The sequence below is a fragment of the Chelonia mydas genome, chromosome 2, assembly GCF_015237465.2.
Source record: "Chelonia mydas isolate rCheMyd1 chromosome 2, rCheMyd1.pri.v2, whole genome shotgun sequence".
Lineage (NCBI taxonomy): Eukaryota > Metazoa > Chordata > Testudines > Cheloniidae > Chelonia > Chelonia mydas.
In genome coordinates, this window is record NC_057850.1 from 36,171,277 (window position 1) to 36,198,424 (window position 27,148).

General features: G+C 45.0%; 1 protein-coding gene and 1 long non-coding RNA gene across 4 annotated transcripts in view; one reads left to right on the forward strand and one right to left on the reverse strand.

Annotated features, from left to right (window-relative positions):
- ATP6V1C1 (ATPase H+ transporting V1 subunit C1) overlaps nt 1–10,670 on the reverse strand; it is a 39,959-nt gene extending 29,289 nt beyond the window's left edge. Inside the window, exon 1 of one of the 3 annotated variants that reach the window (XM_037892165.2) lies at nt 10,482–10,670. The gene's annotated coding sequence lies outside the window, so the exon portion shown is untranslated. Of the gene's footprint in view, nt 1–10,396 lie in introns of all 3 variants that reach the window. The other 2 variants (XM_037892164.2, XM_037892166.2) reach the window with 2 other exon arrangements.
- A 163-nt stretch (nt 10,671–10,833) lies between these two features.
- Nucleotides 10,834–27,148, forward strand: part of LOC119565556 — a 44,957-nt gene continuing 28,642 nt past the window's right edge. The window contains exon 1 of the long non-coding RNA XR_005224262.2: nt 10,834–10,947. This is a non-coding gene — a long non-coding RNA (uncharacterized LOC119565556). The remainder of the gene's footprint in view (nt 10,948–27,148) is intronic.

The following is a 27,148-nucleotide window of genomic DNA, read 5'->3' on the forward strand; positions in this document are numbered from 1 at the left end:
GAACAAATTGGCTCAGTAAGGTGGCGTTAAGTTTTACCTGACCACTTTTCAGAGTAGAATCACACTTGAAGAGCTATTGCTTGACAATGTAGTAATTTCTGGACGTTTACTGCTCTGAAGTTAAGAGCATTTTCCAAGTGGCTAACATGAATAGGGAATTTGTTACACATAATCTAATAGTCACTGAATCTCTGATCCCATCATGGTACTTTACAAAACTGTACACATAATAGACAATTGTTCATTATAACAATGCAAGTATTGAAAGAAAATTACAGTGAGACAAGTAAACTTTTCAAAGAAGATCAAAGAGGAAGTATTTAGGCACTGTTCTAGACATGAAAAACAGAACCAAGCCTATTGAGAGTTACTGGACTTTTTGAATTAGTAAATGAATTTAAAAAAAATCAAGTTTAACACATCACTAAGTGTGCTTTGTTCATTTGACAATTATGGCTTAGTTCTGTTAATTCCTAATATTTTTTTCTATAGTATATTTTGGAAAAGTTGTGAAGTTTTAATGAGACCTCACTAAAGCACTTATAATCTTTCCTGAGAAAGGGGGCCATACCTTTAAGAATCAAAGTGTGTGGGTTAGCAAAGCTCTACTGTACTTTAAAACACATGTATCCCCTTGATTGTATGACTTCCAAATTAATGCAAGTCTCTTCCAATTAGAAGATAAACAGGATGAGGCTTATATTACTAAACTCTACTGTCTGCTCACACAGAAGATTTCCTCAAATGACAACTGCCAATTTATTTCCTCCCTTAATAATATGCCCTTTCACCACCACCAATATCCCTCTTATAAAGGAAGCTACTTAATGCAATAACAGAATGTGGCACATGACTGCAAAGATTTTATGCCCATGAGTGTGATGTCTATGCAGGGGAAGGAGGGGGTATAATTTTCTGGTACATAAAGCCTAGACATCTACATGAAAAAATGCTAGCTATATTATCTCACATCATTTGACTTCCATAGAATTTGATCTGCTAAATGTCCCATGTTTCTGCAGAAAATGAGACTTACACCCTTCCCTTCTCATGACTTAGAAGCACTCTTTCGCTTAATATATGACAAAAATCCAGTGTTCCAGTTGCAACGCTAGACGCCTCTTCCACTACCCTCACTCTTAGTTTCTATATACACAAAGTACTGATGTTGCTTGGTGCGTGCGTTGTGCGTTCCCTACTCCAACCACCTTTCACATCATTTGTATATTTTATCTGAAAACAGTGGCAGAATGGCTTTGGTTTACTGTAAAGCACTTGAGCCTTTTACAGCTAACATTTGCTCACAATCTCTTCTGAGTGGAAACTCCCGATCAGCTTTTGGTTCTGCCACTGCATGAGATGGAGCTCCACTCTTCCCCTGCCTCCTAACCCTATCCACAGGAAAAGACCAGAGTTCAGTTTAGAGACACACACCCTGACATCTGAAATGCTAAAGTCATTTGTGCTATTTTCAATTTGCCACACTTAAGGTTTGACTAGAATTCGAAAGTACTAAAACTTATTTTTAAAACGGATTTTGTGGGAAGATGGAGGAACTAAAAAACAGGCCTCACTGCAAAATGAGGAAGTAGCTCTTCTGAGAGCATAACAGTGCAAGCAAATATCCTAGCAAAACCAAATCTGACTCATTCACTCCAATAAGTGGAACATTACATGTTTCCACTTAGATCTGAAAGGCTCCTCATGCACGTGTTATAAAGTATTTCCAAAAGATGTCTCAGATATGATCAATAAGAGAACAGTTACATTTTCAAGGTGACATGGTCTCACATTCTTTGCATTACAGATAATGATGTTGTGAAAGGTAGCGTCTCTGAACAGAACATGCAGTAATCATTAATAAATTCTTTTAAATACTTAAAACTTTTTTCTGAAGAAAACAGCGAATACAGACTGACTTCAGAATGTCAAGTTTTAGGGATTTTTACAGATAGTACAGAACACCTTTGAAAACTATTTTAACATAGTCCAACGTTTAGTCTATGGTAAAAAATTATAAACTATTGAAAAGAGTGACTTGTAGCAAATCTTTAATTCGGCTGGTAATAAAAAATACAAGAGGCTGCATTGTAGCCTTATATTGTTATATTCAATTCCTCTTTCTGATAACCAAGACTGGTTTTGACTTAGACTATCTTTACACTAAAAACACAGGAGTGGCACAACTGCAGCTGTGCTGCTGTAATACTTTACTATAGATTTCAGAGTAGCAGCTGTGTTAGTCTGTATTCGCAAAAAGAAAAGGAGGACTTGTGGCACCTTAGAGACTAACCAATTTATTTGAGCATAAGCTTTTGTGAGCTACAGCTCACTTCATCGGATGCATTCAGTGGAAAATACAGTGGGGAGATTTATACACCCAGAGAACATGAAACAATGGGTGTTATCATACACACTGTAAGGAGAGTGATCACTTAAGATGAGCTATTACCAGCAGGAGAGTGGGGGGGGGAAAAAACCTTTTGTAGTGATAATCAAGGTGGGCCATTTCCAGCAGTTGACAAGAATGTCTGAGGAACAGTTGGGGAATGGGGGGGGAAGACAAGAGGAAATAGTTTTACTTTGTGTAATGACCCATCCACTCCCAGTCTCTATTCAAGCCTAAGTTAATTGTATCCAGTTTGCAAATTAATTCCAATTCAGCAGTCTCTCATTGGAGTCTGTTTTTGAAGTTTTTTTGTTGAAGAATTGCCACTTTTAAGTCTGTAATCGAGTGACCAAAGAGACTGAAATGTTCTCCGACTGGTTTTTGAATGTTATAATTCTTGACATCTGATTTGTGTCCATTTATTCTTTTACGTAGAGACTGTCCAGTTTGGCCAATGTACATGGCAGAGGGGCATTGCTGGCATCTATCACATTGGTAGATGTGCAGGTGAACGAGCTTCTGATAGTGTGGCTGATGTGATTAGGCCCTCTGATGGTGTCCCCTGAATAGATATGTGGACACAGTTGGCAACAGGCTTTGTTGCAAGGAAAGGTTCCTGGGTTAGTGGTTCTGTTGTGTGGTGTGTGGTTGCTGGTGAGTATTTGCTTCAGGTTGGGGGGCTGTCTGTAAGCAAGGACTGGCCTGCCTCCCAAGATCTGTGAGAGTGATGGGTCGTCCTTCAGGATAGGTTGTAGATCCTGGATGATGCGTTGGAGAGGTTTTAGTTGGGGGCTGAAGGTGATGGCTAGTGGCGTTCTGTTATTTTCTTTGTTGGGCCTGTCCTATAGTAGGTGACTTCTGGGTACTCTTTAGTGTAGACTATGTTTACACTAAAAACACTAGAGTGGCACAACTGCAGCTGTGCCGCTGTAATACTTTACTATAGATGTTTACTATAGCAATGGAAGGGGTTCTTCCATCACTGTTGTAAATCCACCTCCCCCAGAGGCAGTAGCTAAATTAATGGAAGAATTCTATCAACCTAGCACCATCTACACTAGGGCTCAGGTTAGTTTAACAACATCTCTCGGGGTTGTGAATTTTCCATACCCCTGAGTGACACCACTGAGTCGACCTAACTTTCTAGCGTAGACCAGCCCTAATAATACTGTCATAACTAGCAATAGAAAAAGTATGTGGCTATGTCAGCTGCTCAAATCAGGATCCTAACTAAAACAATTATTTCATTTCCTTGCAGACTGCAGTAACAGTTGCATTTAAACTGTCACCGCTCAGGGCTTGCAAAATTAACTTGCCATCTTGCCCTGTGATGAAAAGGAAGCTTTCCCAGGCAAGGCCCACTAACATCTCCATTTTTAAAAATAGTTTGTTTCTAGTCCTTTGATAGAAAGATATCCTTCCAAACATGGAATGTAAGCCAGTGCAGTGCTCTCATCTGAAATGTGCAGACAGAGCTCAGTGCCTCTGCTGCTGCTCAAAGCAGACCTGAGCTGCAGTAGAGTGAAAACTGATAATTCAGACTATTGTGGGCAACAATGAAAGTGAAAAGAATCTGATCAGTTTCATTCTACCACTACTGCTTGGGAAATCATGGAGCTATTCACTGGGAAGCAGACTGAGGGTTTGTCTTCACGTACAGAAGCACAGGTGCACTTTTAGTGAAGACACTACTACACCAATGGGAGAGCGTCTCCGTTGGTGTAGTTAATCCACCTCCCTGAGAGGTGGTAGCTATGTTGAAGGTAGAAGCGGTCTCCATGAGGGGGTTAAGCCAATATACCGATTTCACTCAGGTGTGAAAAATCCACACCCAAGTGATGTAGTGACACCGATATAGGTGTGTAGTGCAGACCCGGCCTGAAAAACAAAGGCTGGCGGAGGGGTTGAGTAGTAGAGAAATACTCCATTACCATCCTCAGAGAAGACTGAAAGCTGAGGGAAAAGGAAAAGCAGAGGAGACCCACGCACATGTTCATTAGCAGCCAAGTGTGTTTACCCTAGTCAGAGAACATAAATCAAGCATTCCTTCTCTTTTTCAGTAGCCAGAAGAGAACAGCACCACTTCAAGTTTCTCAGGCACCTACTAGCTGGAGGTTTATATGAAACTGAAGCCTCCACGCAGGGTAGGAATTCCAGAACCCTTCCATTTCTCATCAGTTGCAAGAAGAGGTTAGCTTCTTACTTGGGCATTGCCCCACACAGTTCCATCAGCCTTTGACGAGTAGTATAGCTATTGTATATACCATATAAAGATACGCAATAATCTATTATAGGAAAGAAAATATGGCAGAACAAAAAGAAGAGATCGTTGTTTTTACTTAAAACTCACTAGGAGTCCCGTGGCACCTTACAGACTAACAGATTTATTTGGGCATAAGCTTTTGTGGGTAAAAAACCCACTTCTTGTGGGTTTTTTACCCACGAAAGCTTATGCCCAAATAAATCTGTTAGTCTGTAAGGTGCCACCGGACTCCTCGTTGTTTTTGTGGATACAGACTAACACAGTTACCCCTCTGATACTAAGTTAAGTGACTTTTTCTTCAAAATACATCAATAGAGTTGCAATTAAACAGTAAGCCACTGTTTTGTTCCTTTAAATTGCATGGGAGTGTTGATTCAGACTCTTCTCCCGCCACTGCAAACTGTTAGATTTTGTCTTTAGGCTAATAGGTGTTGGGTACATTTTGAAGTCCTGGCATCACAAATAGCATCTGCTGATATTAGCCCAAGCATTGTGATAGCTGAGACTAATATCTGTCAGTTTCTAGGGCAAGTGGTCTCAAATTTGGGAGGAAATATAGATATATGGTTTTGCAGACAATTACTTTTAAATACTGGAAAACAATTATATAAACAAATACCAACTTCCATCCATGTAAACAAAACTAGAATCATCAGGCCTTTACACCAATGCTGGCAGCAGTTATACCAAAGATTAGTACAATCCTCATTTCAAATTCTAGCGCATAGTATTTCAAAGATACTACTAAATTTTGAAAACTGGGCAGCTTATGAATTAGCAAAAGAAGCAGAGTACATAAAGCAAAGTTCCTTGCAGACTTATTACCCCCAATTTCTTATTCAGACTGTTTTAAATTCTATAGTACAATAACTGAGATCTTGTTTAACTGTCCAATGAACTGGCCAATTCTATCAAAAAAGTATGAAAAACCGCTCTCCGTTTAATTACTTAGTAACAAGTAGTCTGACCTAAATTCAGCTGTTCAGTTTTAGTGTTGCAAGTCAGAGAAAAAATGAGCCCTTTTACAGAAAGACCAAATTCCTTACTGTATTCAGTTTAGAGTCATAAAATTCATATTTTAAAATCTTACTTCAGAAATACATTGACTGTAAATACAGGTTGCCTACAAGGACAGTCAACGTTTTTCCTGCAAAGAGGTTTATCCAATGCTGTTAAAAATAACACTGAAGATTAAAACTACTACTATTGCAATAAATAGGTTTATACACTGTGCACGATAACACCCAGAAACTCCAGTCAAGATTGGGTCCTATTGTGCTAGGTGCTATACAAATAAATATAAGGATGCAGTCTCTGATCTGTAGAATCTGCAATCTAAGAGGGTGCAATTATTATTACATTTTTAGTGCAAGTAGTTTTCAAGTTGTGTCAGATTAAGATTTTAAGTATAATTTAAGAGTATTACAAGAAACTATTGTAACAATATTCAAAAACTGAATAAAACTGAAGACACTAAGAGCAGCTTAATTGTACATTTTAAAAGTGCCTCTCAGAAGTTTTCAGAGCATGTTTCTAATAACTGAAAGATTAGAAAAGAGATCCGTCAAATTAGTTTGCATTCCACATCTGACAGCACTTTGTGTCCCGAGTTTCACTCAGTTTCCCTTATTTGTGAGGTTTCACAACAACAACTGGGGCTTGGGGGGTGAACGACTTTGAAGAGAAATGATTGACAGGGCAGTAGAGGACAAGTGTAATACTGAAGACTACTTTTCACTCATTTTAAGAAAAGCTGATTATGTTATGAAAGAATGTCAAAGGAACATAGTATCTGAACCCCCTTGGGTAGTATTCTTTATAGAATTTAGGATTCAATGAACACTGGTACTGCTAGCGATTTCTCCCCATTGCAATTATTTCTGATATACATTCATAACAAATCAGAGGTATCCGTATTATGTAATGGAATTCTGCCTGCAATAGGGAAATACATCAATTTCTTCCAAGTCAGTGAAATGAAAACAATTTGGCAGATATAGTCTTAAGCGACAAGCCAAACAAAAGGCAAAATTTCTCATTTGCTAGTATAGTTGACACAGAGTAAATAATTCTGAAGTTTCTACTTGCTTGTGGAAAACTAGACACCACTGTTAATTTTGAAAAACAGATGCAGATAGTTCAGTCAAATTGTTTGATTCCTCTAAAGGCTGATTTTTTTCCACTGATGTTGTTATTCTGTTTCAAGACATTCTGTTACATTGAATGGGCAGAAACAATGGCCTGAATCCTGTTGCGTTTGAGCAGACCCATGTGCTTATGTAGAGACCCCAGTGAAATCATTAAAAGTAAACCCTCCACAATATATTGCAGGAGTGGGACAAAAGTTCTCTCGTCTTCTGAAATGTCACTATGAAAAATCAATCAACTTTTACAAGAAGTATTTGTATACAATTTAAAAACAAAAAGTCACTAAGCTAAGCAAGTTACATAAAAACCTCTCATTGGTTAAGCCTGTGAAAGGATGTCTGGAACTTCTTTAAAATATTTTAGTTAGATAAGAAGCAGAGTTTCAGAAAATATTGGAGAGACAAGGTGGGAGAGGTAATATGTTTTACTGGATCAACTTCCATTGGTGAGAGACACAAGCTTTTTAGCTGACAGAGCTCTTCTTCAGGTCTGGGAAACTGCACTAGATACCTTACAGCGACATAGCTGTACCAATGCAGCTGCATCACTATAAGATTTCCCACGTAGCCGCTCTATGGCGACAGGAGAGAGCTCTCATGTCGACATAATTAAACCACCCCCAAGAGTGGCAGTAGCTATGTCGGCAGGAGAACGTCTCCTGCTGACGTAGTGCTGTCCACACCGGCGCTGCTGTCGGTGTAACTTATATCACTCGAGGGCTGCACCCGTGAGCAATGTAAGTTATACGGACAAAAGTGCTAATGTAGACATAGCCTAACTAGAGTGTCACTGCTAAATACAAGATGGAACAGATTGTTTAGCATAAGTAGTCAGCACATATTTCAAGGGACCATTCAAGAAGCCCATTGACACCCCCTCCAGTCACAGGGAAGAAAAGTGAGCGGGAAGATGGATAGTTAGTGGGTTTCAGATTGTTGTAATAAGCCATAAATCCAGTGTCTCTATTCAGTCCATGATTTTTAGTGTCTAGCCAAGATATGAATTTAAGTTCCCAGGCTCATCTTTTGAAGATGTTGTGCAGGTTTTCTTTCAGGATGAGGACCGATAGGTAAGATATAGAGTGACCTATAGCTGCTGCAGTACAGCCGTGCTGCTGTAAGGTCCACAGTTTAGACACAGTCTTCATTTCCCAGACCTGAAGAAAAGTTCTGTGTAAACTCAAACGCTTGTCTCTCTCACCAGCAGAAGTTAGTCCAATAAAAAGATATTACCTCACCCAACTTGTCTCTCTAATATCCTTGGACCAACACAGCTACAACATTGCATAAAGTATTATTAGTCATTTAATGTTAAGGGGCATAGATAGGATGCTGCAGGCTTGTAGATTATTAGTTATAGGATTGACCAACTGAAGTCTAACATTTCGCATGAATCATTTTGCTCCAATTATCTGACAAGAAAATGGAATGTTTTAGCCGGTCTTCATATGGAAAATTTTAAAATCTTTCCACTATTAGGATACAGGATACTGAGCTACATGGACCATTGGTCTGACTCAGTAGGGCCACTCTTTTAAAATGATGCATTATTTAACACTTCAGTACTACTGATAGAGAATGTCTATTCTTGTTTATAATAAAAAGGATCAGTAGAGTTTTAATGGAATACACTTACAACTTAGTTTTCATTTTAATGTCACTGATTAAGCAGCACATTACACTGAATTTTCCTTGATACTCCTTTATAAACATGCCTGTAAGGGATTTCAAGATAAGACTTACGATATTAGCAACTGCTAAACTACAAAAGCGGTCACAGAAACACACAGATGTTTCCTGGTTTTCAAAATACAAGTTTAAATATATATTATATATATATCGAAAGATTATATTAACTCTGACTGAACTAATGGGGAAAAAAAAACTATTTTTGGCATCACAATAATTGGATGCTGAAATATGCTTAAAACAACTACACTACCTACAAGGGGTGGAACTTAATGTACAAAACCTCTTAGAAACATGGAAGTTAAGCCTCAAAGAATTTTTCATCAGGTGATGTTTACTAATGTTTTGGAACATGCCTGCTGCCACATCTATATAGATCTTTCTCCATCATTATGAATATTTTCATGAAAGCCCTCATGCGGTATCAAGTGAAGAATGGACAGTGGGGAAGATGCATGTCTGTAGAGCCAGCTTTCATGCAACGTGCCATGCATAAGCACAAGCATCCCTAAACAGAAGTTAGAAAGTTCACTAGTAGACCAGTGAGTGTAACTATAATAATGCCAAAACAGGATCTTAACTAGTATGCATTTTATATTGCATTTTTCTAGACTAATTCAGAGGTTTTTATATTCAGCTCTCATCTTTACTAAGGTGACTGTAAGGTTTCCAGTACCTCAGAGTGTAACTGTGTTGTATATACTTCTTCATTATTGTCTCCAGAAATCACTTCTGGTATGTATTGCTTTGCTATTAATGTCCCTACATTTCATAAAGGGAAGTCTGCCATAGCAAGGAAGTGATATTTGTACTGGGAAGAATTTGAGGAAACGTAAGCTTCGTACAAACACACTGGGGTGGGGGGGGGGGAGGACATGTTTATACATCATAAGACAATATCACAAGAAGTAGACTACAGTGCTCCATTTGACTGAGCATTCAGTGCCCATCACTACAGAATCTCAGTCATTTCCAGGTTTTCACAAAAGCGTCACTTAAATTTACAAGGGACAAAGACATGCCAAAGTTTTTATCTTCAACCCTTGACATTTCAGGTCAGATGAAGTTTGTGTCCTTGAACCAGGTGCTAGAAGCAGCAATTCTCAGGATATAATCCTGCACACATACAGCTTCTGCATTTAGAGCTGACTGACTCAGGCAGGATAGATGGGGTCCTGTAATGATCCCTGATAACTGAGACCTTTGGTGGCCTAGAGAGCCTAGGAGAGGCTGTTATTATCTCACTAAACAAAATTTTAAAAGCAAGGAGTTGTTAAGTGTTTCATTAGACAATAAAATACTTTAGGACCAGAAATCACTAATTCTAGAGTTTGGTTTCCCATGGGCCCCACAGAGCCCAAGTTTACTGACCAGAAGGCCTCTTTACACAGCTTTGGGGAGGGGGGTTGTTTTTTGCACTTTAGGGACAAGAGCAAAGTTTTTTTGATTTAACATTGGGGCAATGGTTAGCCAACATGGTTTTTAAAAGGATGCATGAGAAAAAGAGGTACATTGGCAGCACACACCCTACACCCAATTTCAGCATCAGCCTCACCCCCTATTCAGCGGGAGGCGGGGGCCCGGGCTACCCGGTGGAGTCTCTCTTTTCCCCACCGCCTCCCCTCCCCCAATACCCTGAGTGAGAGGCCGGGGACCAGGCCCGCCCGGGAGAGTCTCTCTGCTACCCCTCCCGCAAGCCAATGAATCAGGGGCCGGGGCCAGGCCTGCCCGGGCGTGTCTCATGCGCTGAAGGGTGACCCGCTCCCAGCCCTGACACCGCAGTGGCCCTCACTCGCGGGGGCCTGTCAGCCCCGTTCACCCGGGCCGAGTCTCACCCCCCCGGGCTGGGCCCTTCAACGCTGCTGCTGCTGCTTCGGGACAGCGTCTCCCCGCACTCTCTGCACTCACCGGTGTCCCCGGAGTGGCCGGGCCGCCGCAGGGAGGGAGAGAGGGGGCGGGACGGATCCCGCTGGCGCGCCCGGTGGGTATTTACCCGTCACTGCTCCATCCCCCCGTGACAGCAGCGCTCGGCGCCCCCGCAGCAACCAGTGAGTCACGTGAGGCGCCAGTCAGCTGATCCCTGCGGCAGCTTCACTGAGGGGGACCGGGAGAGGAAGGGGCGGGGCGAAGACCGGAAAGGGCTGTTGATTGGTGGGCTGGAGGGCGAGCGGGCGGGGGCGGCAGGTGAGGCGCCGAGAAGGGTCGGTGGCGCGGATTGTGAAAGCAGGTAGCTGAGGGGGGCGGGGCTGATGGCCGTGAGGGGAGGGCGGTTAGGACGGGTGCCGGGAGGGGTGACGCCCTCTCCAGGTTTCGCTGTGGAGCGGCCTGCACGACGGGGGAGAGACGCGAGCAGCCCCCAGTCTGGGCCCCTGTGAGCCTCCCTGTTGTTGAACCCAGTGGGGTACTAGGGGCCGGTTCCAAGCGGCCTGGCCTGGCCTGTCAGCCCGCTGGGAGTCACGGTGAGTTGTCCAAGCTTTGCCCCCGCCCACAGGGCACTACATCGCTGCTGTCTCATCTCTTCCCCGTCCTTGCATTGTAGTAGATGGGTAGGACAGGGTGAGAGCTTGCATGAAACACACTTGCGCCCTTGGGGCCCCAGAGATTAGCCCTTGTACCTAGGGTGGAAGGAGCTCATGCGCTCAGTCTCCAGAGCAGTCACGTCTGCCCTTTCCTCCCTACTAATTCAACAACGATCTTCTTGGAGACATAAAAAACAATAGATTTAAAAAAAAAAAGAAATAGGCCTGACAAAGGTAAGGAAAGGCCCCATAAAGGGGGCCCTTCAAATGGGCAGTTTAGGGTTATTTATAGCTCTAGTATTGCCTGCATATAAGAAACTAAACTGAATAAAATAAAGAGACAAAAAGAGGTCCAATACATTATATTAGCTCACCCACCTTGTCTCTGTAATATCCTGAGACGGACACAGCTACAACTGCACTGAAAAAAATAGTCAGTTGCTGACAGGTTCCATGCCCTGGGTGTTTGGCTTGAAGTTAGTGGTCTGTTACATGTGTGGAAAAATTATCAGCCCTGCAAAACAAGGCTTAAAATCCTAGCTAATGAGCTTTGAGCGGAAGAATTACAAATACAGTACACTGGGTGGGAGCATGTAGTCTGCCTTCTATTATTTGCTGTTCAGTTGTTTTTGTGAGATAGCAAGGTTTTAAAATTTACAACAGTCTTTAAGTGTACGGTATTTTATGTTTGGCATTTTAAGACTCTCCCAACTCTGATTTTTTTAAAGGATGGGGGGGGGGGATTTTGCTTTGTAAGAATCACCCTTTCAGCCTGTTAATTTTACCTTTTTCAATGTGTTCAGATACTCTGAACATGGCATGAGCATGGCATAGAAGTTAGATTAGATAGATTTATTGTCCCTTTAACTTAACTTATCTGTTGTGCCTATTCCAGAGTCCTTTAAAGAGCTACTGCAGTAGCAAGAAGAGAAAATAGGGAGCCTTAGCTCATGGTTTCCTTGTTTTGCTGACCTAAAGGGGGACCTTTTATTCTTGGAGAGTGGTAGTAATTTTAAAAAAAGGGGAGGGGGGAAGTACTCTTCCAAGGTAATCTCCAGATCTGGACACATCCTAAACATGATCATCTGACTGGAAGAGAATTTAAGGAATAGAACTGACTGAAAAGTTGCTGTTGAGAAATTTCAAAAGGAAATACTTTGACAGCAAAAAAAAAAAATTGGAAAAAAAATGAGAAAAAGCCAATCCCCTCCCCCAAACCTACAAAATTTTAGTTGAAGTGTTTCATTAAAATAACCCAACAGTTGCCATTTCAAAAATGTTTGAAGTTTTAAACTTTTTGGTAGGATGAAAAAAAGTGCCATTTTATCTCACTGTCACCCCATCCCCTTTTGGCCAGTGGAGGAAAATAAGTCAAAGGAAAAAAATGGGTATTTTAACCATTAAAACCAATTTTTAAAATTGTGTGTAGTTTATTGGAAAAAAATCCCAAGTGTTGAAACAAAATGAATTACCTGAAATACTTATTTTTTTCAACCGTCTGTAACAGTAAACATAAAAATCATTCCCCTAACCTGGATAGATTATTACCTCATCCAGTCAGATCAGCACTTGGGCTCCAAGCTCAACAATCCACTGTCTGCCCTTATAAGATTGTGGATCAAGCTAAATTCTAGAGCATTCTTGAAGAAATCACACACAATCAGTAGGCCAAAGATGCCTTGTTTACACTTGGAAAATAGATCATGCTAAATGTCATATACTGTTTTGCTTTTAGTAGACAATGACAGTGTTTAAAAATGTGTGGTTGTGGTTTTAATTACAGTTGGCTAAAGCTTTTTGACAGTAACTTGTCTTTCTACACTAGGCACTAAGTCTTGGTTAACATCCTATTAATATAGTGTTAGAAAAAATGTTTTAACACTTTTCTGGTGTAGACATAGGGTTCATAATGTTGGGAAATTTAATGATAATACACTGAGCAAAGCCACTAATACACACTTGTGCCTAAATGTACCCTCCTTATGCTGGTTTTCTAATGACCTGCAGTGAATTTCCTGCTCTCCCACTCCATTCAAGTGATGGTGATGGGCAGAAGAAGATTAAGTCTGCCACAGTTATAGTCCAGAATGTGTAACACTGAAGCTAGCTTTGAGGTAAATGGCGCTGCGCCAACCAGATTGAAAATCTCTTCCACTTGGCAAGGTATGTGGCCCTCGTTGAGGGTTTCCTACTGCCAAGGAGGACCTGTCTAACCTGGTCTGAACAGGAAAGCTCTGACGGACTTAACCATGGATCTTCCATGCCATGAGATGGAGCGACTGAAGGTTCAGGTGCTAGAGATATCTGTGATCTTGTGTGAGAAGGTCCAGAGAGAGCGGCAAGGTAATCGGGGCTCCCACAGACATGTCTAGGAGGGATGTGTACCAGTGTTGATGGGGCTAGGCCAGTGCTATCAGTATGACCCAAGCTTGATCCCTGCAGATCTTGAGCAGCACCTTGTGAACGAGCGGTATCGGTGGAAAGGCGTATAGGAGAGAACCTCCCCAATGAAGGAGGAATGCATCTGCGCTGGAGCTCGGGCTATGATTTTGGAAGGAGCAGAACTGCTGGCACTTCCTGTTGCGTCGCGTGGCAAAGAGGTCTATCGGGGAAACCCCAACCTCTGGAAGATTGAAATTGCGATGTCTGGGCGAAGGGACCACTCATGGCTGTGGAACAACCTGCTGAGGTGGTCCGCCAGCTCGTTCTGAACCCTGGGGAGGTATAACGCCTGCAGGTGAATTGAATATTCTACACAGAAGTCCCACAGCATGAGGGCTTCATGGCACAGGGGAGAGGAATGTGCCCCCCCAGTTTGTGGATATAGAACATTGCTGTTGTATTGTCAGTCATGTCTGATACACATTGTCCAGTTAGGTAAGGACAGAATGTCTGCCATGCCAGGTGCACCGGTCTGACATTGATGTGGAGACGCTGATCTGCTTGCAAGCAGAGGCCTTGAGTTCTGCGGTCTCCCAGATGAGCTCCCCAGCCCAAGTCTGATGCATCTGTCACCCACGACAGAGACAGCTGTGGGGCAGCAAAGGGGACCCCTGACCACACCTCCTGAGCGTCGATCCACCACCAGAGGGAGTCGAGGACCAGGCGAGGCAGGGTCATGAGCCTGTCCAAACTGTCCCGGGCTGGGCGATACACTGATATGAGCCACGACTGGAGCGGTCGAAGCCTGAGTCTGGTGTGCTGCACCATGTAGGTACAGGCAGCTATGTGTCCGAGGAGTTTCAGGCAGTTTCTCACTGTAGTGGTGGGGAACTGCACGTGGCCTCTTATGTCGTTGAGGGCCTGAAACCTCGCCTGCGGCACGTATGCCCTGGCTTGGGTCGAGTCCAATACTGCCCTTATGTACTCCATCCTCTGGATGGGAGACAGTCTATTTTGCTTTGTTTAGGAGTAGACCCAGACTCTCGAAAGTGGCTCTGATAAATGTGACCTGAGTTTCCACTTGGGTCCTGGAGCAGCCTTTGATCAGCCAGTTGTTGAGGTACGGAAACACCTATATTTGGAGCCTCTGCAAGACCACTACCATGCACTTGGGGAATACTCGAGGTGCTGCTGACAGGTTGAACGGGAGGACAGTAAATTGATAGTGAGTACCGTTGACCACAAACCTGAGGTACTTCCTTTGGGTCTGAGTGATTGCGATGTGGAAATACACGTTCTTCAAGTCGAGGGCAGCATACCAATCTGCTGGATCTATTGAGGGGATGACGGAGGCCAAGGAGACCATGTGGAACTTGAGTTTCTTTATGAACTTGTTGAGTTCTCGCAGGTCCAGGATAGGTCTGAGGCCGCCTTTGGCTTTTGGTATTAGGAAATACTGGGAATGGAAGCCCTCGCCTGTGTGCTGCTGAGGAACTTCCTCCACTGTCCCTAGTGATAGGAGCAACTGCACCTCCTGGACGAGGAGTTGCTCGTGAGAAAAGTCCCTGAAGAGGGATGGGGAAAGGGGGTGGAAGGGCGGGAGGGCACAGAATTAGATGGAATATCCCCTCTTTACCATTTGGAGCACCCAGTGGTCCGAAGTGATACGGGACCATGCACAGTAGAAAGGGGATAGTCAGCAGGAAAAGGTAAGGTGGCATAGATCTAGTCTCTGATCTGGTGCACCGTCCTTGACCGCACCTTCAAAAGACTGGTTTAGGGCCAGAGGGCGGCTTGGGCTGGCCAGAGCTCTGGCCTGAGGATGGGTGTTGCCTCCTCCTGCCACTTCTGTTCCTTCCCCGAGAACCGTCCTGTCGGTTCTGCTGCTGGAATCTGTGAGGAGGTTGTGGTCGGAAGTGTCTCCGCTCTGTGGCGGGAGAGTGCAGGCCCAACAACTTGATGGTTGCTTGTGAGTCTTTGAGGCTATGCAGCCTCTTGTCTGTCTTTTCAGAAAACAGAGTCACACCCTCAAATGGGAGATCCTGAATAGTCTGCTGGATCTCGTCAGGGAGCCCCGAGACTTGGAGCCAGGATCCCCTCCTCATGGCTACCCCAGTTGCCATGACCCTAGTTGCGGCATCTGTAGCGTCCAATGTGGCCTGGAGGGAAGCCTGGGAGGCTAGCTTCCCCTCCTCCACCAAGGTCGAGAACTCGGTTCGGGAGTCTGACGGGAGGAGCTCCGTAAATTTGGCCATCGCCGCACAGGTGTTTTATGAGTACCTGCTGATGATGGCCTGTTGGTTTGAGATACGGAGCTGAAGACCCCCGGTGGAATAGGCCTTTCTCCCAACAACGTCTAGACGCTTGGCCTCCCTGTTTTTTGGGGAGGGCTCTTGGAAACCCCGTCTCTCATGCTGGTTAGCAGCGTCCACAACAAGAGAGTGAAGGGATGGGTGAGAGTATAAATGGTTGAACCCTCTGGAGGGCACAAAATAACTTCTCTCATTATGCTTGGCAGTGAGCGGCAAAGAAGCTGGGGTCTGCCACAGGGTCTTGGTGATGTCCACAATGGTTTTAATTAATGGAAAGGCAATATGGGAAGGTCCTGAGGGGGCGAGGATGTCCACCATGAAATCAGCCTCCTCGACTACTTCCTCAGCCTTAATGCCCAGACCATGAGCAGCCCTGCGCAGCAACTGCTGCAGCACCCTGTTGTCCTCGAGTGCTGGTGCTTCGGCTGTACCTGCCAATGCTTCCATCAGGTGACAAAGAAGAGGAAGCGCTTATAAGGAGCAGATGCTCCCTGCCATCTGCTCCCAGGGGGTCTCTAGGCTCTCGGGGCAGCATCGGTGCCAGTGGTGCGCTTGATGGTGCTAGGGCTGCAGACGCCGGACCATGTGTTGTCGCTGTCATCAGTACGATGAGAGGAACCTCGATGGAGCTGGTGCCGATCTGCACTGACAAAGATGGTGGGCCAGGCCATAGGTGCCTGTGTCATAGTCGACATTGACAACGGTGCTGGCATGGAAGTCGGGCGTGTCAGCGATGCAGAGGTTGTTGCCAAGGGTGGTGCTGGGGTCGGTGCCAAATCCACTGCTGGAGTCAACGACGGTGCCGCTGTCAGAGGAATTGGTGTGTGGGCAGGTGCAGAGGGAAGATGCGTAGCTGATGGCAGGATAAAGGTGGCTGAGGCTGAGGCTCTCCATGTCGAGGATGAAGTGTTAGGAGCCGGGTCCTCTGACCTGGGTCGGAGTGGGGCCGTCGGGCTGCCTCCATGAGGATCACCTTAAGCTGCTGTTCCCTTTCTTTAAGAGTTCTAGGGCGAAACTTGCTTCAGATTTTACAGCGATCCTTTTGGTGGCCCTCCCCTAGCTACCGTAGACACTAAGAGTGTGGATTGCTTTTCAGCATGCGCGTTGCACGGGCCACACAGTTTTTAAACCCTGAGGACTGCGGCATACCATGGTTCCAGGGAGGTGGAATGGGGGGGGGAACCCCAAACAACTTTATACTAAGAACTCTAATACTAAGAACAGATACTAAGGTAACTATACAAAGTAACTATAGAATGCGCTTGCTAAGCAAGGGCTGAGGGAAGTTCCAGCCAACCGTCACTGGCAGTAAGAAGGAACTGAAGGGGTGGCAGGTTGGCAGGGCTCTATATTGAGTGCCATGAAGGCACGGCTCCAGGGGGCGCCCAGGCCAGCGTGACGGATGCTGCTAGGGGAAAAATCTTCTGGCCACTGTGCACGTGCATGCGCACACACCTGATTGGAATGGACACGAACAAGCACTCGAAGAACAGCTATTTCCCTGAATTTTGTTCAAGACTACAGAAATAGGTTTCAAAGTACTCAGCATATGTTCAACATTTCTCTTAAGCCCAATGTTGAGAACTTTGGCTATGACCGTGCCATTTATTTTTTCACGATTTTGTTCACAAACTGTCATCAGATTAGGCCAGTTCTTGATATAGTGCTCAAAACAGTCCACTACTGAGTTCCATCGAACGTGTTGTGGGAGAGTTAGCTTGTTTCCTCCCACTTTTTTCAGAGCAGCTGCTGCAAAGTGGTTGTTATGGAAGTATTTTGCAATTTCAACAACATTAGCCTTTATTTCTGGAACACTGAAGTCTTTGGCTAGGAAGTGCATCAAATGAGCACTGCAACCGTATGTTATTAGCTTGGGACTCTCTTCTAAATTTCTTCTCATCTTGGATTCATTTGCAGCATTGTCTGTGACCAAGCTGGGTACCAGACATTTGAATTTTTTTCACAGTTTGTTACAGCTTTTAATGCTACTTCTTGTAAGTATCATGCTGTGTGTGCATTTCCTGATGTATCAATTGTTTCTGTAAGGAAGACATTCCCTTCTCTTGCCACACAAGCACATACAATAGGATTATTGTGGACATTGCTCCACCCATCAAGACTCAAGTTATCCATTTTACCCTCTAGACCTTTTGCACACTGCTCAATTTCTCTTTCATATACTTTATCCAGCAATTTGCCTGCGGCATCTGCTCTGTTGGGTGGAATGTATCCTGGTCTTAATGACTGAACCATGTTAATGAAGTGTGGGTTCTCAATCATACGGAAAGGTGAGTTTGTTGCATAAACAATCTGGGCAATTTTTTCATCAATTACCTCTTTTTGTAATCTGCTGGTTCTTATCACAAACTTATCTATGGTTGTTTCTGGATGATTGTTTTTTTTTTCCTTTTTGCTACAGGTGATATACTGTGGCTTTGACATACATGATGTGACTGAAAAAAACTATTAGTAGATAACTCTGAAACTATAGAAAATTATGGTGACCTTGAAGGTGGATCATCTTCAGAATCCTGTATGTTGAAGATGGATTCTCCTAAACAAAATAAGTCAATGCAGTTATTATTATTACCATACTGCTCATTTAGTATTACTCATTGCATTCACTAACAGTCAGTACTACTTTAAAGGTGAAATTTGTAAAAGAAAGATCTGCCTATTTCAGCTATTTGTTTTTTATCAAAACTGCATCTAAAATGATAGTACCATAGAGTAACGAGTATATTTATTGCTCAAAATGAGAAGTCAAGAATAGTCCAGAAGCAAGACAGGCAGTCCTTAAGAAAGAAGTTTGAAATAAAATTTACCAACCTGAAAATCCTGCATGTTCAAACATGTTCCTTTCATCATCTTCAATGCAGCTTCCCCCTGAAAAGGAACACTTCTCATGATGTTGTTTCATTCGGGCAACCAAGCCTTGCATTTCTTTGTTGCACTGTTTGCATTTTGCACACATACCTGTCTTACCCACAGGTAGAGGAAGTTCATTAAAATATTCCCAAACTGGGTCTCTTTTACGGCCTGCTGCCGTTATAGGTTTTCCCTTCTAGTGAGAGAATGGTATGGTGGATCTCAAATCAATGAAGGCTACACTCAGAAAGACCTCAAGACTTCTGGAATATGCTGCTCAAACAGTTTCACTTTTGTTTCTACTGCGTGTCCTTCCCTTCTCACATTTATCTCCAGACTTCTTCTCCTTGTCCAGGTCTATTCCACAACAATTTTCTGTTCATTGAACTTTCTGAAACTTTGCACTTTTAGAGAGAGGTAAGGGATTGACTCTGTGTACACAAATTTGCAGGGGGACAATAGGGTTGAGGTCTGTTATTCTCACCTCAATATACAATTTATTTTAAAACATTTTTGCTATTAACAAGCATGTTATCTCTGGAGACACAAATCCACAGTTTGAGAACTGCAAAACTAAGCAACTCTGATGGTATCTTCTAGACCAGAGGTGGGCAAACTACGGCCCGCGGGACCGTCCTGCCCAGCCCCTGAGCTCCTGGCCCGGGAGGCTTGCCCCCAGCCCCTCTCACGCTGTTCCCCCTCCCGTGCAGCCCCGCAGGCAGTGGGCCTGCGAGTTCCTGCCGTTCTGAGCGGCATGGTAAGGGGGCGGTGGCAGCGTGCATGGCAGTGGGGGGAGAGGGGGGGTTGGGTAGCAGGTCCCGGGGGACAGTCAGGGGACAGGGAGCAGGGGGTGGTTAGGGGTGTGGAGTCCCAGGGGGGCAGTCAGGGGACAGGGAGCAGGGGATGGTTGGATGGGGCAGAGGTTCTGGGGTGGTCAGGGGGTGGGGAACGGGGCGGGGGGGTTGGATAGGTGTAGGAGTCCCGGGTGGGTCTGTCAGAGGGCAGGGGTATGGAAAGGTCGGGGCAGTCAGGGTACAGGGAGTGGGGGGGGGGGGGTTGGATGGGGGCAGGAGATCCCAGGAGGGAGGGGGAAGTCAGGGGATGGGAAGTAGGAGGGGGCAAATTGGGGGCAGGGGCCAGGCTGTTTGGGGGGCCCATCCCTCCATACAGTTTCGTACCCCGATGTGACCCTCAGGCCAAACAGTTTGCCCACCCCTGTTCTAGACTGAGCACTGAGTCCCACTGGGTAGATAGAAAGAAAGATTAACCTAAATAATCTTTACAGAAGCCCCTGGAACCCCATAAGATTGGGTCCCTAATGCATGAAGTATTGGAACTCATTTCCAAAACTTTTCTTAAACATTACATGAATATATTGTCTCATACTATAGAATTTATAATCCCTATTCCGTGATGAGATATCTCAGAGCTATAATGTATCTTAATTAAAACTATCTTTAGATAAAATGCTTTTTGAGGAAAAAACTTATCAAAAAAATCTTTTTTTTTTTTAAAATCATTGATTTTTATCCACGCTGGCTTTTGCATATTGAGTTGGTATGCTACAGTATGAGTTTAATGTACTTATTTACTGATGTTTACAAACAATTCTGAGGATAAAAGGCATAATAGAGGGTTAAGTATTGTAACTTCTAATTCAGGGCACCTGATATAAGCACTTTGACTAAGGATGAGGTGCCTCATCTCTTTGCACTGCAAGTGGTACCTTTGAACCCAGAGGCTTCTAGGTACAACAGAAATAATACAGCTTACTGTTGGGTGTGCTTACAGATGTGCCTTTAATAACAAGAGGTTCTGGATCAAACAGGGCTATATACTGTATAACCAATCTAGAAAGATTTTCCTTTATTCAGAGAAAACTTTAGTAGTTGACCTTACTGTCCTAGTTTCCCACTCTTGTCTCATTTAAATTCCTCTTTTTCAGTGATGCCCACAAATCTAAAGCCATACCAAATACCCTCTCCACCTCATAGACTTAGATTCCAAGGCCAGAAGAGACCATTTGTGACCAGCTCACCTGACTTCCTGCCTAATGCAGATCATAGAACTTCCCCAAAATAATTCCTAGAGCAGATCTTTTTGAAAAATATCGAATCTTGATTAAAAATCCTCAGTGATGGAGAATCCACTATGATCTTTGGTAAATTGCTCCAAAATTCATTACCCAAATTGATAAAAATTTATACCTTATTTCCATTCTGAATTTATCTAGCTTCAGTTTTCAACCATTCAATTGTTATACCTTGCGCTGCTAGACTGAACAGCCCATTAATGTTTGTTCTCTATGTAAGTACTTAAAGACTATTATCAAGTAATCCATTAACTTTCTCTGTGTTAAAATGAATAGATTGAGCTCTTTGAGTCTATCACTATAAATAAAGCATTCTTTAATCATTCTTGTGGCTCTTCTCTGAATGCTCTCCAATTTTTCAACATCCTTCTTGAATTGTAGACACTAGAACTGGCCACAGTATTTCAGCAGCCGTTGCACCAGTGCCAAATACAGAGGTAAAGTAATCTCTCTGCTTCTACTCAAGATTCTCATTTATGCATCCAAGGATCACATTAGCCCTTTTGCCCGTAGGGTCACAGTGGGAGCTCATGTTCAGCTGCTTATCCGCCACAACCTCCAAATCTTTTTCAGTCACTGCTTCCCAGGATAGAGTTCCCCATTGTGTAACTATGACCTACATACTTTGTCCCTAGATGTATATATTTACATTTAGCCATATTAAAAGCACATATTACAGAAGGATAGGACCAGAGAAAAAGTAATAAAAATGAAACCCTCCAAGCTTGTACTTCATTTTGGGCCTCTCAGGGCCTAATCCTGCAAGGTGCTGAGGGCCCTGACCTCCCAGAGGTTCAAATTCTCAACACCTTTGAGCTGTCCATGCTGAGGAATGTGAAAGCAGCACAGCAGTCATCCCCCCTGCCAGCAGCAGTCTGCCTGCTTCTGTGTTCCTTGGGCAGGGAAGAACACAAGCATTCCAATGATTTGCTCTTTGTTCCCCAAAGGGAGCAGCATTCTCAGTTGTCAGATATTTCCCTGAGCTTTGAAAGGGGAGGGTACATGCATGCAGGGCAGCAGAGATCAAAACAGTGAACAGGAGAGTGGTCAGGGCAGGCATTGTGGGATACTGGCGGAAGCCAGTTCTTTCGACAAAACAAACAGCAGTGTCTAAACTGAAGCTTTGTCTTTTTAACTTTGCCGCAAAAGGATTTATGCCTCTAGATGAGCGGAGTTTTGCCACCAAAAGTAGCTTTGTAGTGTGTACACCTCCCCTGTTTTGTTGGCAAAAGGCAGCTTTTGCCGACAGAACTTTGTAGTGGAGACAAGGCCTCATGCTAGTGAAATAAATGGGAGTTTTGCCATTGACTTCAATGAGAACAGATTCAGAGTTCCTCCTGAAAAAAACTTAAGCAAATTAATAACTCCTTAGCTTTCACTGGGGGCTTGGCTACACTTGCGAGTTACGGCGCAATAAAGGAGCCCCGGGTGCACTAGCTCACTACCCGTCCACACTGGCAAGGCACATACAGCGCTCTGACTCCACGGCTACAGCGCTGCGACTCCACCTCGGCGAGTGGAATAATGTTTGCTGCACCCCCGCTGGAGCGTCGCAGCACCAGTGTGGACGCCCTGGTCCTATAGTGCGCTCTGATCGGCCTCCAGAAGTGTCCCACAATGCCTGTGTGCTGGTCACTCTGGTCATCACTTTGAACTCTACTGCCCTGCCCTCAGGTGACCAACTGTCAGACCCGCCCTTTAAATTCTCTGGGAATTTTGAAAATCCCCTTCCTGTTTGCTCAGCCAGGCATGGAGTGCTCTCAGCGAATCTTTCCAGGTGCCCATTCCTCCACGCACCAGGCGAGCCCCAGTATGGAGCAATGGCAAGGTGCTGGACCTGATCAGTCTTTGGGGGGAGGAAGCTGTCCAGTCCCAGCTGCGCTTCAGCTGTAGGAATTACAGTACCTTCGGGCAGATATCAAGGGACATGATGGAAAGGGGCCATGACTGGGATGCACTGCAGTGATAGCTCAGTGGTTTGAGCATTGGCCTGCTAACCCCAGGGTTGTGAGTTCAATCCTTAAGGGGGCCATTTAGGGATCTGGGGGAAAAAAATTAGGGATTGGTCCTGCTTTGAGTGGGGATTGGACTAGAAGACCTCCTGAGGTCCCTTCCAACTCTGATATTCTATGATTCTATGAGCTGCGGAATGCCTACCGCAAAGCCCGTGAGGCAAACAGCCATTCCGGTGCTGCCCCTGTGACCTGCCGTTTCTACAAAGAGCTGGACGCGATACTTGGGGGTAACCCCACCTCCACTCAGAGTACCGCCATAGGCACTTCAGAGCCCAGTGCAACAAGGCAGGACAAGGAGGAGCAAAGTGGGAGCGAGGGTGGTAAGGCGCAGGAAGATGCCCCAAAATCCCTAGATGCATGCAGCCAGGAGCTGTTCTCAAGCCAGGAGGAAGGTAGCCAGTTGCGGCGGCCGGTGCTTGGGGAAGGACAAACACCAGAGGAGATTCCCGGTAAGTGGCTTTTATTTTGGGAAGGAAGTTATTCGGTATGGACTCTTGGGGTGAGGAGGGTTAAGGCTGCATGCATGTCTAGATGCGGAATAGGGTGTTGATGTCCTCTCTCACATCGTGGTAATCGGCTTCAGTGATCTCTTCAAAAGTCTCATCCAGAATTGGGCAATGTGCTTGCGCAGGTTTCTCGGTAGAGCCACTGTGTTCCTTGTCCCAGTAAGGCTAATTTGTCCACGCCACTGTGCCGCGAGGGGTGGGTGTACTATTTCTGCACACAGGCAAGCTGCCAGGGCGGAAGCCGCATTGCAGTAGAAGACCCTCCCTTGCTTCCCAGGTCACCCTCAGCAGCGAGATATCTTCCAGGACAAACTCCTGTGGAAAATGTGGGGATGGTGTTCAGTATAGGGGTCCCCTACTGCTGTTGGCTCCCCAAGGCACAGAAACCCAGAGGACAGTACAGCCGTGAAACAATCAGTCACGCTTGAACCCTGTGCTTACTCACAATTTTGGGGCTCCCATGGGTTATGTGCGCTTGCTTTGGGACAGGCAAATTATGCTATTGTGTAGACTGTGCTTGCCCTTAAGTACGGGGGAATCATTGCTCTGTCTGGTGTGAACAATGCTGCCTGCATTTTGCCTTTACAGATGCAACCTTGAGATCTCAGCTGTCCGTGTTATCACCAGCCGAAAGACTCCAAAGAATCAGAAAGAGGCCCCGTAGAAGCAAGGAAGACATGTTGCATGAAGTAATGCAGCATTCAAGTAATGAAAATCAAAAAGTGCAGGAGTGGCGGGATAGTGAAAGGAGGATCTGCCAGCAGAATGAGGAGTGCCGGCACAAAAGCACGGTGCTCCGGAAGCAAAGCACAGATCGGCTGATAAGTGTAATGGAACGCCAAGTGGACTCGATCCAGGTGCTCATAGCCATGCAAGTGGAACTTTACCGTGCCTGACCCTCCCTCCCCTCCGCAGCCCTTGTCCCAAAATTATTTCTCTTGTGCCCCCATGTCACCTCCAACCCACTTTCCCCAACATCCGGGTTCTTACCGCCACCAGCTGCCTCCAACACCTGTAGCTTCACCACCCAGCCCTGAAAACTACGACCCTTACCTTCTGCACTCAACCCCCATCACCATGCAGTATAGCTATCCTGAAGTGCAGCACTCATTACACTGCACTCCAGACAGGAAGGCTGAGTATGAGAATATGGAAATCTGTGATTGTACCATTCCCCACCCCCCCCCCCCACCCCCTTGCCCTTTCTGTTTCCCAAGTAGTTGTGTTTTTCAATAAATGGATTTTTTGGCTTTGAAAACCTTCTTTATTATTGCATAAAGTAAAAGGTACCTTAGCCCAGGAAAGAAACAGGCACTGCACGTCAGCGTAGCTGACACAGATTCCTACTAACATTGGAACCACTGCACTTCACTCCCGTACGAGGCACCAGACATTACTGGTGGCTTTCAGCCTCAAATTGCTCCCTCAAGGCATCCCTAATCCTTTCAGTCCCGCGCTGGGCCCCTCTAATAGCCCTGCTCTCTGGCTGTTGAAATTCAGCCTCCAGGTGTTGAACCTCCGAGTTCCATGCCTGAGCAAATCTTTCACCCTTCCCTTCACAAATGCTATGGAGGGTACAGCACGCGGATATAACTGCGGGGATGCTGTTATCAGCCACGTCCAGCTTCCCATACAGAGAGTGCCAGCGGCCCTTTAAACGGCCAGAAGCATACTCCACAATCATTCTGCACCGGCTCAGCCTGTTGTTGAACCGCTCCTTGCTGCTGTCAGGGTTCCCTGTGTAGGGTTTCCTGAGCCACAGCATTAAAGGGTAAGTGGGGTCTCCAAGGATCACAATGGGCATTTCGACTTCCCCTACGGTGATCTTGTGGTCTGGGAAAAAAGTCCCGGCTTGCTGCTTCCTGAACAGGCCAGTGTTCTGAAAGACGCGTGTGTCATGCACCTTTCCGGGCCAGCTTGCGTTAATGTCAATGAAACGCCCACGGTGATCCACAAGCGCCTGGAGAAATACCCCTTCCAATGAATGTACTCAGAGGCTAGGTGGGCTGGTGCCAGAATTGGAATATGCGTGCCATGTATCGCCCCTCCGGAGTTAGGGAAACCCATTTGTGCAAAGTCAGCCACAATATCATGCATGTTAGCTAGAGTCATGGTTCTTCTGAGCAGTATGCGATTAATGGCCCTGCAAACTTGCATCAACACGATTCCAACAGTCGACTTCCCCACTTCAAACTGGTTAGCGACCGATCGGTAGCTGTCTGGAGTTGCCAGCTTTCAGATTGCAATAGCCACCTGCTTCTCCACCGTCAGAGCAGCTTTCAATTGTGTGTCCTTGCGCCGCAGGGTGGGGGCGAGCTCATCACTCAGTCCCATGAAAGTGGTTTTCCTCATGCGAAAGTTCTGCAGCCACTGCTTGTCATCCCAGACTTGCATGACAATGTGATCCCACCACTCAGTGCTTGTTTCCCAAGCCCAAAAGCAGTGTTCCATGGCGGTGAGCATGTCCGTGAATGCCACAAGTAAACTCGTGTCATATGCGTTACTCGCATCAATATCATCGTAGCCCTCACTGTCACTTTGGATCATAAGGAATAACTTGACTGCCAAACGTGACATACTGGTGAGACTCGTCAGCATACTCCTCAGCAGTTTGGGCTTCATTCCCACAGACGGAAAGGGAAGACAGAGTGCGCAGTACAAAAAACGTTGAAAGATGGCACCAAATGTGGACAGAAGCAAAGGGAATGCTGGGATGCGAACCAATGCATCACAGGGCGTTGGGACAGGACACAGAATGCTCCGTACTCCCTGCCCGCTTCCCACAAGTCACAGCGCCAGAATGGGAAGAGGTGTTCTGTGGGATAGCTGCCCACAATACACCTCTCCCAATGCTGCTGCAAGTGCCGCAAATGTGGCCACACAGGTGCGCTTGCAGCTATCAGTGTGGACAGACTGCAGCGCTTTCACTACTGCGCTCTACGAAGGCGGGTTTAACTCACAGCGCTCTACATCTGCAAGTGTAGCCATGCCCTGAGATTATTCACATGAGTAAGGTTACATGAGTGAGTGAGAGATGGACCTTGGTGATTAAAAGATAATAATGTATACGGTGTCACAGTGCAGGGACAACTGCACCTGTATTTCTCCCTCATGGTCCAGCAAGGGCAACTACTCTAAACTCCTAGCTACCCAGTCATCACCTCTCTTGGGCAAAAACCTGTCTCTCTCTTCCTCCTGAGGAGGATATTTCCAGACTGCGTAGTATATCGACACTGTGAATTCCCCAACAAAGTCCTATTATCTAAGCAGGCCTGCTTTACTTTCCTCCTCAGATGACACACAGTGTTACTGCCACAGGTATAAGTTACCACACAACTCTTTCTAAGCAAGCACATTAATTCTTAAGGTAAAAACATTACAGAAAAAACATATTAAAAACAATAAAAGAACCTGCACACATGCTAAGAAGCTTACTAGTGATTACCCCCTGACTCCAACAAAGTTTCTGGCCTGTGAATAGCCCTTCAAACCCCACCCAGGGTTTTTCTGTAGTCACAAATTCCTAACAGCTTTTAGCTCGGCACAAGCACCCTCACGCCTTTATCTAGTTTGGGTCTTTGAAGAGATCCAGAATAGGTAATCAGCCAAACAATGGGTTTCTCCTCAAGGTGGAGCACCAAAAGCATGGATCTGGAGATGGGTCATTTGCATTCCCCTCCTCCCAAATATTTCCCAGGAAACCTACTCAACTAATAGTTCATTCTTGTCTTAGCCCATTGTTTTAAAGAGTCCTTTAAAGCTCATTAACGCTTCCCAAGTGTTAGTCAGATCTCCTAGACAAGTTACATACAATCCCACAATAACACAAACATTTGCATTTTAATACAGTGAGCTCCTAAAATACTTAATTCAATAAGGTTGGCTAGGATATTGCAGGAAATTGCCATCTTTGTCACATATGATACACTAACTTATTCTGCCAACATAAAATACTTTTACAAAGTA